This window comes from Manis pentadactyla, chromosome 7 (genome assembly GCF_030020395.1).
Source record: "Manis pentadactyla isolate mManPen7 chromosome 7, mManPen7.hap1, whole genome shotgun sequence".
Lineage (NCBI taxonomy): Eukaryota > Metazoa > Chordata > Mammalia > Pholidota > Manidae > Manis > Manis pentadactyla.
Genome location: NC_080025.1, coordinates 50,352,763 through 50,364,316, shown reverse-complemented (window position 1 = coordinate 50,364,316; position 11,554 = coordinate 50,352,763).

Below are 11,554 nucleotides of genomic sequence, written 5' to 3'. Positions count from 1 at the left end.
CTGAGAATTCTTCTTTTTTCATTCACTATGAAATGTCTTGGCATAAGAAGCCTCAAAGGCCCTTTGCTTTTTTTCTTCTGAGCTGGAGATTAGGAACCACAACACTGTGCCCACCTTAAGCCCCTACTGTAAACGTACACACACACACACACACACACACACACACACACACACACACACTCCTCAATCAAGAATTCCATTCTCAATCCTTACATTATGTACCATTATTCTCCTTAGCCAAGATATTTTTTAATTTTTTTGTTTATATACAGTATTGCATTGGATCCAGACATATACTGATTCAACAATTATATACATCACTAAATGCTTATCACAACTAAATGTAGTCACCATCTGTCACCATATATACTATGATATTGTTGGCTATATTCTCTATGCTACATTTCTATGATGAATTTGTATTATAATTTGAAGTTTGTATTTCTTTATCCCCTTCACTTATTTCACCTATTTCCAAACTCCCTCCTCTAGGGTAACCAACAGTCCATTGCCTGTGCTTGTGAGTCTATTTCTGTTTTGTTTGTTTGTTTTGCTTTATAGGTTCTACATACAAGTGAAATCATATAGTATTTGCCTTTCTCTGTCTTACTTCTTTTATTAGCATAGTACCCTCTAGGTCCATCCATGTTGTCACAAAATGGCAAGATTTCATTCTTTTTTATGACTGAGTAATATCCCATTGTACATATGTACCACATCTTCTTTGTCCATTTATCTATGGACACTTAAGTTGCTTCCATATCTTAGATACTGTAGAAAATGCTGTAATAGATATAGAAGTGTATATATCTATTCAGATTAGTAATTTCATTTTCTTCCAGTAAATTCCCATCAGTGGAATCCTAGGTTATTTGGTATTTCTATTTCGTTTTTAAAGAAATCTCCATGCTGCCTTCCACAGTGACTGCACCAATTTCCTTTTCTCCAAATCCCTGCCAACACTTCTTTCTTTTTTTTTATACAAGCCATTCTTACTGATGTGAGGCGATATCTCATTGTGGCTTTGATTTGCATTTCCCTCATGATTAGTGATATTTAGCATCTTTTCATGACAAAAGAGCAATGGCAATTCAATGGAGAAAATATTGTCTCTCAACAAATTATGCTGAAACAACTGGACAGCCACACACAAAAAAATGAATCTAGACACAGATTTTACATCCTTCACAAAAACTAACTAAAAATGGATTACAGACCTAAATATAAAATGCAAAACTATAAAACTCCTAGAACATAACACAGTAGGAAACTTAGACGGCCTTGAGTATGGCAATGATTTTTTAGATACAATGCCAAAGACATGATCCATGAAAGAAATAACTGATAAGCTGGATTTCATTAAAAAATTTTTTTTAATTTGTGCTTTGCAAAAGACAGTATCAATAGAATTAGAAAACAAGCTATAAACTGGGAGAAAATATTTGCAGAAGACACATCCCATAAAGGACTATTATCCAAATATACAAAGCACACTTTAAAATCAACAATTGAAAACAAACAACCTGGAGAGGGGCAGAAGATGGCGGCGTGAGTAGAGCAGCGGAAATCTCCTCCCAAAACAACATATATCTATGAAAATATGGCAAAGACAACCCTTCCTAGGATGGAGACCGGAGGACACAGGACAGTATCCAGACCACATCCGCACCTGAGAGGGCCCAGCGCCTTGCGAAGGGGGTAAGATACAAGCCCCGGCCCCGCGGGAGCCGAGCGCCCCTCCCCCCAGCTCCCGGCGGGAGAAGAGCAGGCAGAGCGGGAGGGAGACGGAGCCCAGGGCTGCCGAACACCCAGCCCCAGCCATCCGGGCCAGAGTGCAGGGCCCTCGATACTAGGAAAACAGGGCAGCAAGAACAGTGAGCAGGCACTGGAGGCTGGGCAACAGAGGACATAAGAAAAGCGCGCGACCATTTTTTTTTTTGCTTTTTTGCTGTTTTGTTTTGGCGAGCGCTTTTTGGAAGTCTTAAAGGGATAGGGACCCCAATACTAGGGAAACAGGGCAGAAAGACCGACCGGTGAGCAGAGGCCTGAGGTTGGCACCGGAGAATAAAGAAAAACGAACGACCACCTTTTTTTTTAATTAAAAACTTTTTTTTTTTTTAATTAAAAAAATTTTTTTTTCTTTTTTTTTGGTGGGCGTTGTTTTGTTTTGGCGGGTGCTTTTTGGAAGTCTTAAAGGGGCAAGGCGGGTCACTTAATCCAGAGGTAGGGAATCCGGGATCTCTGGGCACCCTAACCCCTGGGCTGCAGGGAGCAGGGAGGCCCCTTACGGAGATAAATAGCCTCCCGGCCGCTCCTGCTCCAAGGCGACTCCACTTTGGAGTAGCTGCCCGAGCCAGGCCACGCCCACAGCAACAACGGAGGTTAACTCCATAGCAGCCGGGCAGGAAGCAGAAGCCCTGTCTGCGCGCAGCTGCGCAGCACAAGCCACTAGAGGCCGCTGTTCTCCCAGGAGAGGAGGGCCACAAACCAACAAGAAAGGAAGTCCTTCCAGCCGTCACTCGTCCCAGCTCTGCAAACTATTCCTACCACCATGAAAAGGCAAAACTACAGGCAGACAAAGATCACAGAGACAACACCAGAGAAGGAGACAGACCTAACCAGTCTCCCTGAAAAAGAATTCAAAATAAGAATCATAAACATGCTGACAGAGATGCAGAGAAATACGCAAGAGAAATGGGATGAAGTCCGGAAGGAGATCACAGATGCCAGAAAGGAGATCGCAGAAATGAAACAAACTCTGGAAGGGTTTATAAGCAGAATGGACAGAATGCAAGAGGCCATTGATGGAATTGAAATCAGAGAACAGGAATGCATAGAAGCTGACATAGAGAGAGACAAAAGGATCTCCAGGAATGAAACAATATTAAGAGAACTGTGTGACCAATCCAAAAGGAACAATATCCGTATTATAGGGGTCCCAGAAGAAGAAGAGAGAGGAAAAGAGATGGAAAGTATCTTAGAAGAAATAATTGCTGAAAACTTCCCCACACTGGGGGAGGAAGTAATCGAACAGACCACGGAAATACACAGAACCCCCAACAGAAAGGATCCAAGAAGGGCAACACCAAGACACATAATAATTAAAATGGCAAAGATCAAGGACAAGGAAAGAGTGTTAAAGGCAGCTAGAGAGAAAAAGGTCACCTATAAAGGGAAACCCATCAGGCTAACGTCAGATTTCTCAACAGAAACCCTACAGGCCAGAAGAGAATGGCATGATATATTTAATACAATGAAACAGAAGGGCCTTGAACCAAGGATACTGTATCCAGCACGACTATCATTCAAATATGACGGTGGGATTAAACAATTCCCAGACAAACAAAAGCTGAGGGAATTTGCTTTCCACAAACCACCTCTACAGAACATCTTACAGGGACTGCTCTAGATGGGAGCACTCTTAGAAAGAGCACAGCACAAAACACCCAACATATGAAGAATCGAGGAGGAGGAACAAGAAGGGAGAGAAGAAAAGAATCTCCAGATAGTGTATATAACAGCTCAATAAGCGAGCTAAGTTAGGCAGTAAGATACTAAAGAGGATAACCTTGAACCTTTGGTAACCACAAATTTAAAGCCTGCAATGGCAATAAGTACATATCTTTCAATAGTCACCCTAAATGTTAATGGGTTGAATGCACCAATCAAAAGACACAGAGTAACAGAATGGATAAAAAAGCAAGACCCATCTATATGCTGCTTACAAGAAACTCACCTCAAACCCAAAGACATGTACAGACTAAAAGTCAAGGGATGGAAAAACATATTTCAAGCAAACAACAGTGAGAAGAAAGCAGGGGTTGCAGTACTAATATCAGACAAAATAGACTTCAAAACAAAGAAAGTAACAAGAGATAAAGAAGGACACTAAATAATGATAAAGGGCTCAGTCAAACAAGAGGATATAACCATTCTAAATATATATGCACCCAACACAGGAGCACCAGCATATGTGAAACAAATACTAACAGAACTAAAGGGGGATATAGACTGCAATGCATTCATTCTAGGAGACTTCAACACACCACTCACCGCAAAGGACAGATCCACTGGGCAGAAAATAAGTAAGGACACGGAAGCACTGAACAACACAGTAGAGCAGATGGACCTGATAGACATCAATAGAACTCTACATCCAAAAGCAGCGGGATATACATTCTTCTCAAGTGCACATGGAACATTCTCCAGAATAGACCACATACTAGGCCACAAAAAGAGCCTCAGAAAATTCCAAAAGATTGAAATCCTACCAACCAACTTTTCAGACCACAAAGGCATAAAACTAGAAATAAACTGTACAAAGAAAGCAAAGAGGCTCACAAACACATGGAGGCTGAACAACACGCTCCTAAATAATCAATGGATCAATGACCAAATCAAAATGGAGATCCAGCAATATATGGAAACAAATGACAACAACAACACTAAGCCCCAACTTCTGTGGGACACAGCAAAAGCAGTCTTAAGAGGAAAGTATATAGCAATCCAAGCATATTTAAAAAAGGAAGAGCAATCCCAAATGAATGGTCTAATGTCACAATTATCGAAATTGGAAAAAGAAGAACAGATGAGGCCTAAGGTCAGCAGAAGGAGGGACATAATAAAGATCAGAGAAGAAATAAATAAAATTGAGAAGAATAAAACAATAGCAAAAATCAATGAAACCAAGAGCTGGTTCTTCGAGAAAATAAACAAAATAGATAAGCCTCTAGCCAGACTTATTAAGAAGAAAAGACAGTCAACACAAATCAACAGTATCAGAAACGAGAAAGGAAAAATCATGACGGACCCCACGGAAATGCAAAGAATTATTGGAGAATACTATGAAAACCTATATGCTAACAAGCTGGGAAACCTAGGAGAAATGGACAACTTCCTAGAAAAATATAACCTTCCAAGATTGACCCAGGAAGAAACAGAAAATCTAAACAGACCAATTACCAGCAACGAAATTGAAGCGGTAATCCAAAAACTACCAAAGAACAAAACCCCCGGGCCAGATGGATTTACCTTGGAATTTTATCAGACATACAGGGAAGACATAATACCCATTCTCCTTAAAGTTTTCCAAAAAATAGAGGAGGAGGGGATACTCCCAAACTCATTCTATGAAGCTAACATCACCCTAATACCAAAACCAGGCAAAGACCCCACCAAAAAAGAAAACTACAGACCAATATCCCTGATGAACGTAGATGCAAAAATACTCAACAAAATATTAGCAAACCGAATTCAAAAATACATCAAAAGGATCATACACCATGACCAAGTGGGATTCATCCCAGGGATGCAAGGATGGTACAACATTCGAAAGTCCATCAACACCATCCACCTCATCAACAAAAAGAAAGACAAAAACCACATGATCATCTCCATAGATGCTGAAAAAGCATTTGACAAAGTTCAACATCCATTCATGTTAAAAACTCTCAGCAAAATGGGAATAGAGGGCAAGTACCTCAACATAATAAAGGCCATCTATGATAAACCCACAGCCAACATTATATTGAACAGCGAGAAGCTGAAAGCATTTCCGCTGAGATCGGGAACTAGACAGGGATGCCCACTCTCTCCACTGTTATTTAACATAGTACTGGAGGTCCTAGCCACGGCAATCAGACAAAATAAAGAAATACAAGGAATCCAGATTGGTAAAGAAGAAGTTAAACTGTCACTATTTGCAGATGACATGATACTGTACATAAAAAACCCTAAAGACTCCACCCCAAAACTACTAGAACTGATATCGGAATACAGCAAAGTTGCAGGATACAAAATCAACACACAGAAATCTGTGGCTTTCCTATATACTAACAATGAACCAACAGAAAGAGAAATCAGGAAAACAACTCCATTCACAATTGCATCAAAAAAAATTAAATACCTAGGAATAAACCTAACCAAAGAAGTGAAAGACTTATACTCTGAAAACTACAAGTCACTCTTAAGAGAAATTAAAGGGGACACTAACAGATGGAAACGCATCCCATGCTCGTGGCTAGGAAGAATTAATATCGTTAAAATGGCCATCCTGCCCAAAGCAATATACAGATTTGATGCAATCCCTATGAAACTACCAGCAACATTCTTCAATGAACTGGAACAAATAATTCAAAAATTCATATGGAAACACCAAAGACCCCGAATAGCAAAAGCAATCCTGAGAAAGAAGAATAAAGTAGGGGGGATCTCACTCCCCAACTTCAAGCTCTACTATAAAGCCATAGTAATCAAGACAATTTGGTACTGGCACAAGAGCAGAGCCACAGACCAATGGAACAGACTAGAGAATCCACACATTAACCCAGACATATATGGTCAATTAATATTTGATAAAGGAGCCATGGACATACAATGGCGAAATGACAGTCTCTTCAACAGGTGGTGCTGGCAAAACTGGACAGCTACATGTAGGAGAATGAAACTGGACCATTGTCTAACCCCATATACAAAAGTAAACTCAAAATGGATCAAAGACCTGAATGTAAGCCATGAAACCATTAAACTCTGGAAGAAAACATACGCGAAAACCTCTTAGACATAAACATGAGTGACCTCTTCTAGAACATATCTCCCCGGGCAAGGAAAACAACAGCAAAAATGAGTAAGTGGGACTATATTAAGCTGAAAAGCTTCTGTACAGCAAAAGACACCATCAATAGAACAAGAAGGATCCCTACAGTATAGGAGAATATATTTGAAAATGACACATCCGATAAAGGCTTGACGTCCAGAATATATAAGGAGCTCACACGCCTCAACAAACAAAAATCAAATAACCCAATTAAAAAATGGGCAGAGGAACTGAACAGACAGTTCTCCAAAAAAGAAATACAGATGGCCAACAGACACATGAAAAGATGCTCCACATCGCTAATTATCAGAGAAATGCAAATTAAAACTACAATGAGGTATCACCTCACACCAGTAAGGATGGCTGCCATCCAAAAGACAAACAACAACAAATGTTGGCGAGGCTGTGGAGAAAGGGGAACCCTCCTACACTGCTGGTGGGAATGTAAGTTAGTTCAACCATTGTGGAAAGCAGTATGGAGGTATATCAAAATGCTCAAAACAGACTTACCATTTGACCCAGGAATTCCACTCCTAGGAATTTACCCCAAGAACACAGCAATCAAGTTTGAGAAAGACAGATGTACCCCTATGTTTATTGCAGCACTATTTACAATAGCCAAGAATTGGAAGCAACCTAAATGTCCATCAATAGATGAATGGATAAAGAAGATGTGGTACATATACACAATGGAATACTACTCAGCCATAAGAAAAGGGCAAATCCAATCATTTGCAGCAACATGGATGGAGCTGGAGGGTATTATGCTCAGTGAAACAAGCCAAGCGGAGAAAGAGAAATACCAAATGATTTCACTTATCTGTGGAATATAAGAACAAAGGTAAAACTGAAGGAACAAAACAGCACCAGAATCACAGAACTCAACAATGGACTAACAGGTACCAAAGGGAAAGGGACTGGGGAGGATGGGTGGGTAGGGAGGGATAAGGGGGGGAGAAGTAGGGGGGTATTAAGATTAACATGCATGGGGGGGTAGGAGAAAAGGGAGGGCTGTACAACACAGAGAAGGCAAGTAGTGATTCTACAACATTTTGCTATGCTGATGGACAGTGACTGTAAAGGGGTTTATAGGGGGGACCTGGTATAGGGGAGAGCCTAGTAAACATAATATTCGTCATGTAAGTGTAGATTAGTGATACCAAAAACAAAGCAAAAAAAAAAAAAAAAAAAAGGGCAGTTCCTGTGTGGTAACCTCCAACGAGTTCTGCACAAGGGTATAAAGGGCATATAAAAGTGTAGGCAAAGGGTCTGTTTGTGTTTATACAGAGGATCAAAGCCTAATTGGGCTACCCCGAAAATGAACTAAGATACGATATGAAAAAGAACTTCCAACATCTGCACTCTCTGGAAGACTCATGCCAGAAGATGATCATCAAAAAACCCCAACAAAGATCCATGCACTGCTACAGCTGTAGATGCACTCATCCCACCAGTTCCTGGACTTGCCATGGGAATGAGGAAGGAGATATCTAAGCTGGCCTGTGCATACAGTAAAACAACAAATTTGACTGGATCTATACTGTTGGAACTCAACCAAGAATTTGGAGAAGTGCAAATTGTAGCGCTCCAAACTCTTACAACTACAGACTATTTACTGTTAAAAGAACATATGGCATGTGAACAGTCCCCAGGAATGGGTTGTTTTAATTTGTCTGATTTCTCTCAGACTGTTCAAGTTCAGTTGGACAATATCCACCATATCATAGATAAGTTTTCACAAATGCCTAAGGTGCCTTAATGGTTTTCTTGGTTTCACTGGAGATGGCTGGTAATTACAGATATGCTTTGGTTATGTAACTATACTCCTATTATGTTAATGTGTGTGCGCAATTTAAGTAGTAGCTTAAAACCTATATATGCTGAAGTTACTCTACCAGAAGATTTGTCAAAGAAATAATCAATCTTCCCATGTTTTCTTCCGCCTGCTACTTCTATAGCTTTTCTTCTTCCTTCCTAATTACAACCCTTAAATAGAATTCGTGCCTCATATCAAATTTACCGAGTATAATAACTCCTCCAAGTGGTAAAGATACCTCAAGACAAATGCTGGGCATAGAAGCCACAGGGCATAAATATGCAAAGAAGTAAAAAGCTAACCTTTTCAAACAATAAGGCTTCCCTCTCACTTACCAACTTCACATTTCCCTGTATGGCCCCGGAAGATGACTGGTTAGCCAGAGACGGGTAAGATTCCTCAAGGGAGGAACAACCTAAGACAGGCACAGTCGCAGGGGGGCCATCAGGTGAAAAATTGGGGATCAACAGAGGTGAGGCTTAGAACCTCACCCCCCCTGTTCTGAGAGAAATCTTCTGCATATGTGGATGTTTTATTGCCCTGGTCTAGCTTGGATTAACACATAGTCTACAGGCACACACCTGATCATCTACATTTGCTCTCTTACAACACTAAACTATGTTTTCTACCTTTATCTTGTATCTACCTACCACTTCAGCATTTTATTAAAAATAATAATAATAAAGAGAGAAATGTGGTATCCACATATAAATCAAGTATAAAAACCAAATGAGTATTCATATTTGAACTGACTGTTTAGAGTTCATAATGCATGAGCAAAACCGAAAGTTTCTGTGATGACTGCCCTTGTACTGTTCACTATGTAACTTATTCATTATGTAAGAATTTGCTCTACATGTAAGAACTTGTTTGTTATGCCTCAGAAGATTGGAGACTGACGAAAATTAGGCTTGGGGTGGATTAATGATTGTGCATTGAGCACTGACTCCCCTATACAGAATTTTATTATTTTATTGTCGTTAACAACCATTAGATCAATAAATATGAGAGATGCCCTCACAAAAAAAAAAAAAATAAAAGGAGAGACTTCCAATGGTAAAATAAATAAGTAACCGGGATGTAATGTATAGCATAAGGAATATAGTCAAGATATTGTAACAGCTTGGTAGGGTGATAGCTGGAACCTAGAATTATGTATATAAATGTTCTACCACTGTGTTGTACACTTGAAACTAATGTAATGTAATACTGTGCGTCAACTACCCTTCAGTAAAAAATAATTATTAAAAAAAAAAAAAAAAGTGAAAAAAAAAAATGAAAAAAAAGAAAACAAACAACCTGATTAAAAAATGGGCCAAACACCTAACGGACACCTTCCCAAAGCAATACAGATGTCAAATAAACATATGAATAGATGCTCCACATCATATGTCATCAGGGAAATGAAAATTTAAAAACAATGAGATTCTACTACACACCTATTAGCATGGCCCAAATCCAGAACACTGGTGCCACCAAATGTTGGTGAGGATATGGAACAAGAAGAACTCTCATTCATTCCTGGTAGGATTGCAAAATGGTACAGCCACCAAACAAAACATACTCTTACCATGTGATCCAGCAATCACACTCTTTATTATTTACCCAAATGAGTTGAAAACTTAGATCCACACAAAAACTGCACATGTATGTTTTATATTATTTATATCTGCCAAAACTTGGAAGCAGCCAAGGTGTCTTTCAGTAAGTGAATGGATAAAGTAGTATAGCCAAACGATAGAATATTATTCAGTGCTAAAAAGAGATAAACTGTCAACTCATGAAAAGACATGGAGAAATCATAAATCAAACTAATCTGAAAAGGTTGGATGTTTCCTACTACATAACATTCTGGAAAAGGCAAAACTGTGGAAGCAGTAAAGAGATCAGTAGTTGCTCTAGCAGGGGAGGGAAGAGGGTTGAATAGGCACAGCACAGAGCATCTTTACAGTCTTGAAAACACTTGGATCCCATACTGATGGGTAATCTAGTTACCCATCTACATTCCAAACACGTAGAATGCACACCACCAAGAGTGAACAGTGATGTTAACTATGGACTTTGGGTGATTTTGTTGAGTCAGTGTAGGCAGTTTTATCAATTGTAACAAATGTGCCACTCTGGTGGGGGATGTTTGTTGGGAGAAGGCTGTATACACAAGGGCACTGAGAGTATATGGGAAGTCTCTATACTTTATTAATCTCTGGACCTTTATTCTCTCCAGTTTTTTTTTAATCTAAAACTGCTCTAAAAAAATTGTCATAGTAAAAAATTAAGTATTTTAACAAAAAAGAAGTGTAATTGAAATGGGCACAATTGAATATATAAAACTTCGTAAGTCTAATATGGCACTCACAAAACAGTATATCCCTCCAAAAAAGTTATTGTTGTTATTAGAGGTGACTATTACATCAACCCCTTACTCTAAAAATCATTAATTACAGGGAAGGAATTAAGGATATGTCAAAAGGCCCCAGCTCAAAAGGAAAGCTCTTCCTTGCAGAAGAATGATAGCTAATAAGTGTAAAAGTAATGGTAGAATCTCGGAAATCACCATTTTGTTATTCTGAATGAAATTATTGATTCAGGTTATAATCACCAGTGCTGTAATCATTAGGTAGAGGGCAATGGAGAATTGAACATTCACACTGGTGCAAAAGTATAATTTAATTAACTTGCCAGCCCCAAGGGGAAAAATATAACTGGAATGGAAAGCTCTGGCTTCATATTCAGGGACACAACTCAACATCACTAATGGTGGAACAACCAGATGCTATATGGCTCCTGGTGTGATGCAAAATGAAGAACACCTATAAAATTTCGGCCCCAAATGTTTAATCAGAAGTAGATCCAGCCTTTAAATCTCATTTCTAGTTTACAGGAAATGCAATTTACCACTAGAACAACTGGACAAATCAAGAATATAGGGTATTCCATAAAACAGCTGTCTTGGTATCTTCAAAAGTCAAAGTCATGAAAGAAGAGGGGGATAATGCTTTAGATTAAAAGAGAATTAAGCAACTTAAATCCAGACGCAATGCCTACTGTTTGATTGGATCCTGGTTGACAGTCCCCTGACTTCTGAATTCAGACCAGGCATTCAGGATGTTTCAGAATGACTGTTAATTTTATTAGATGTGCTC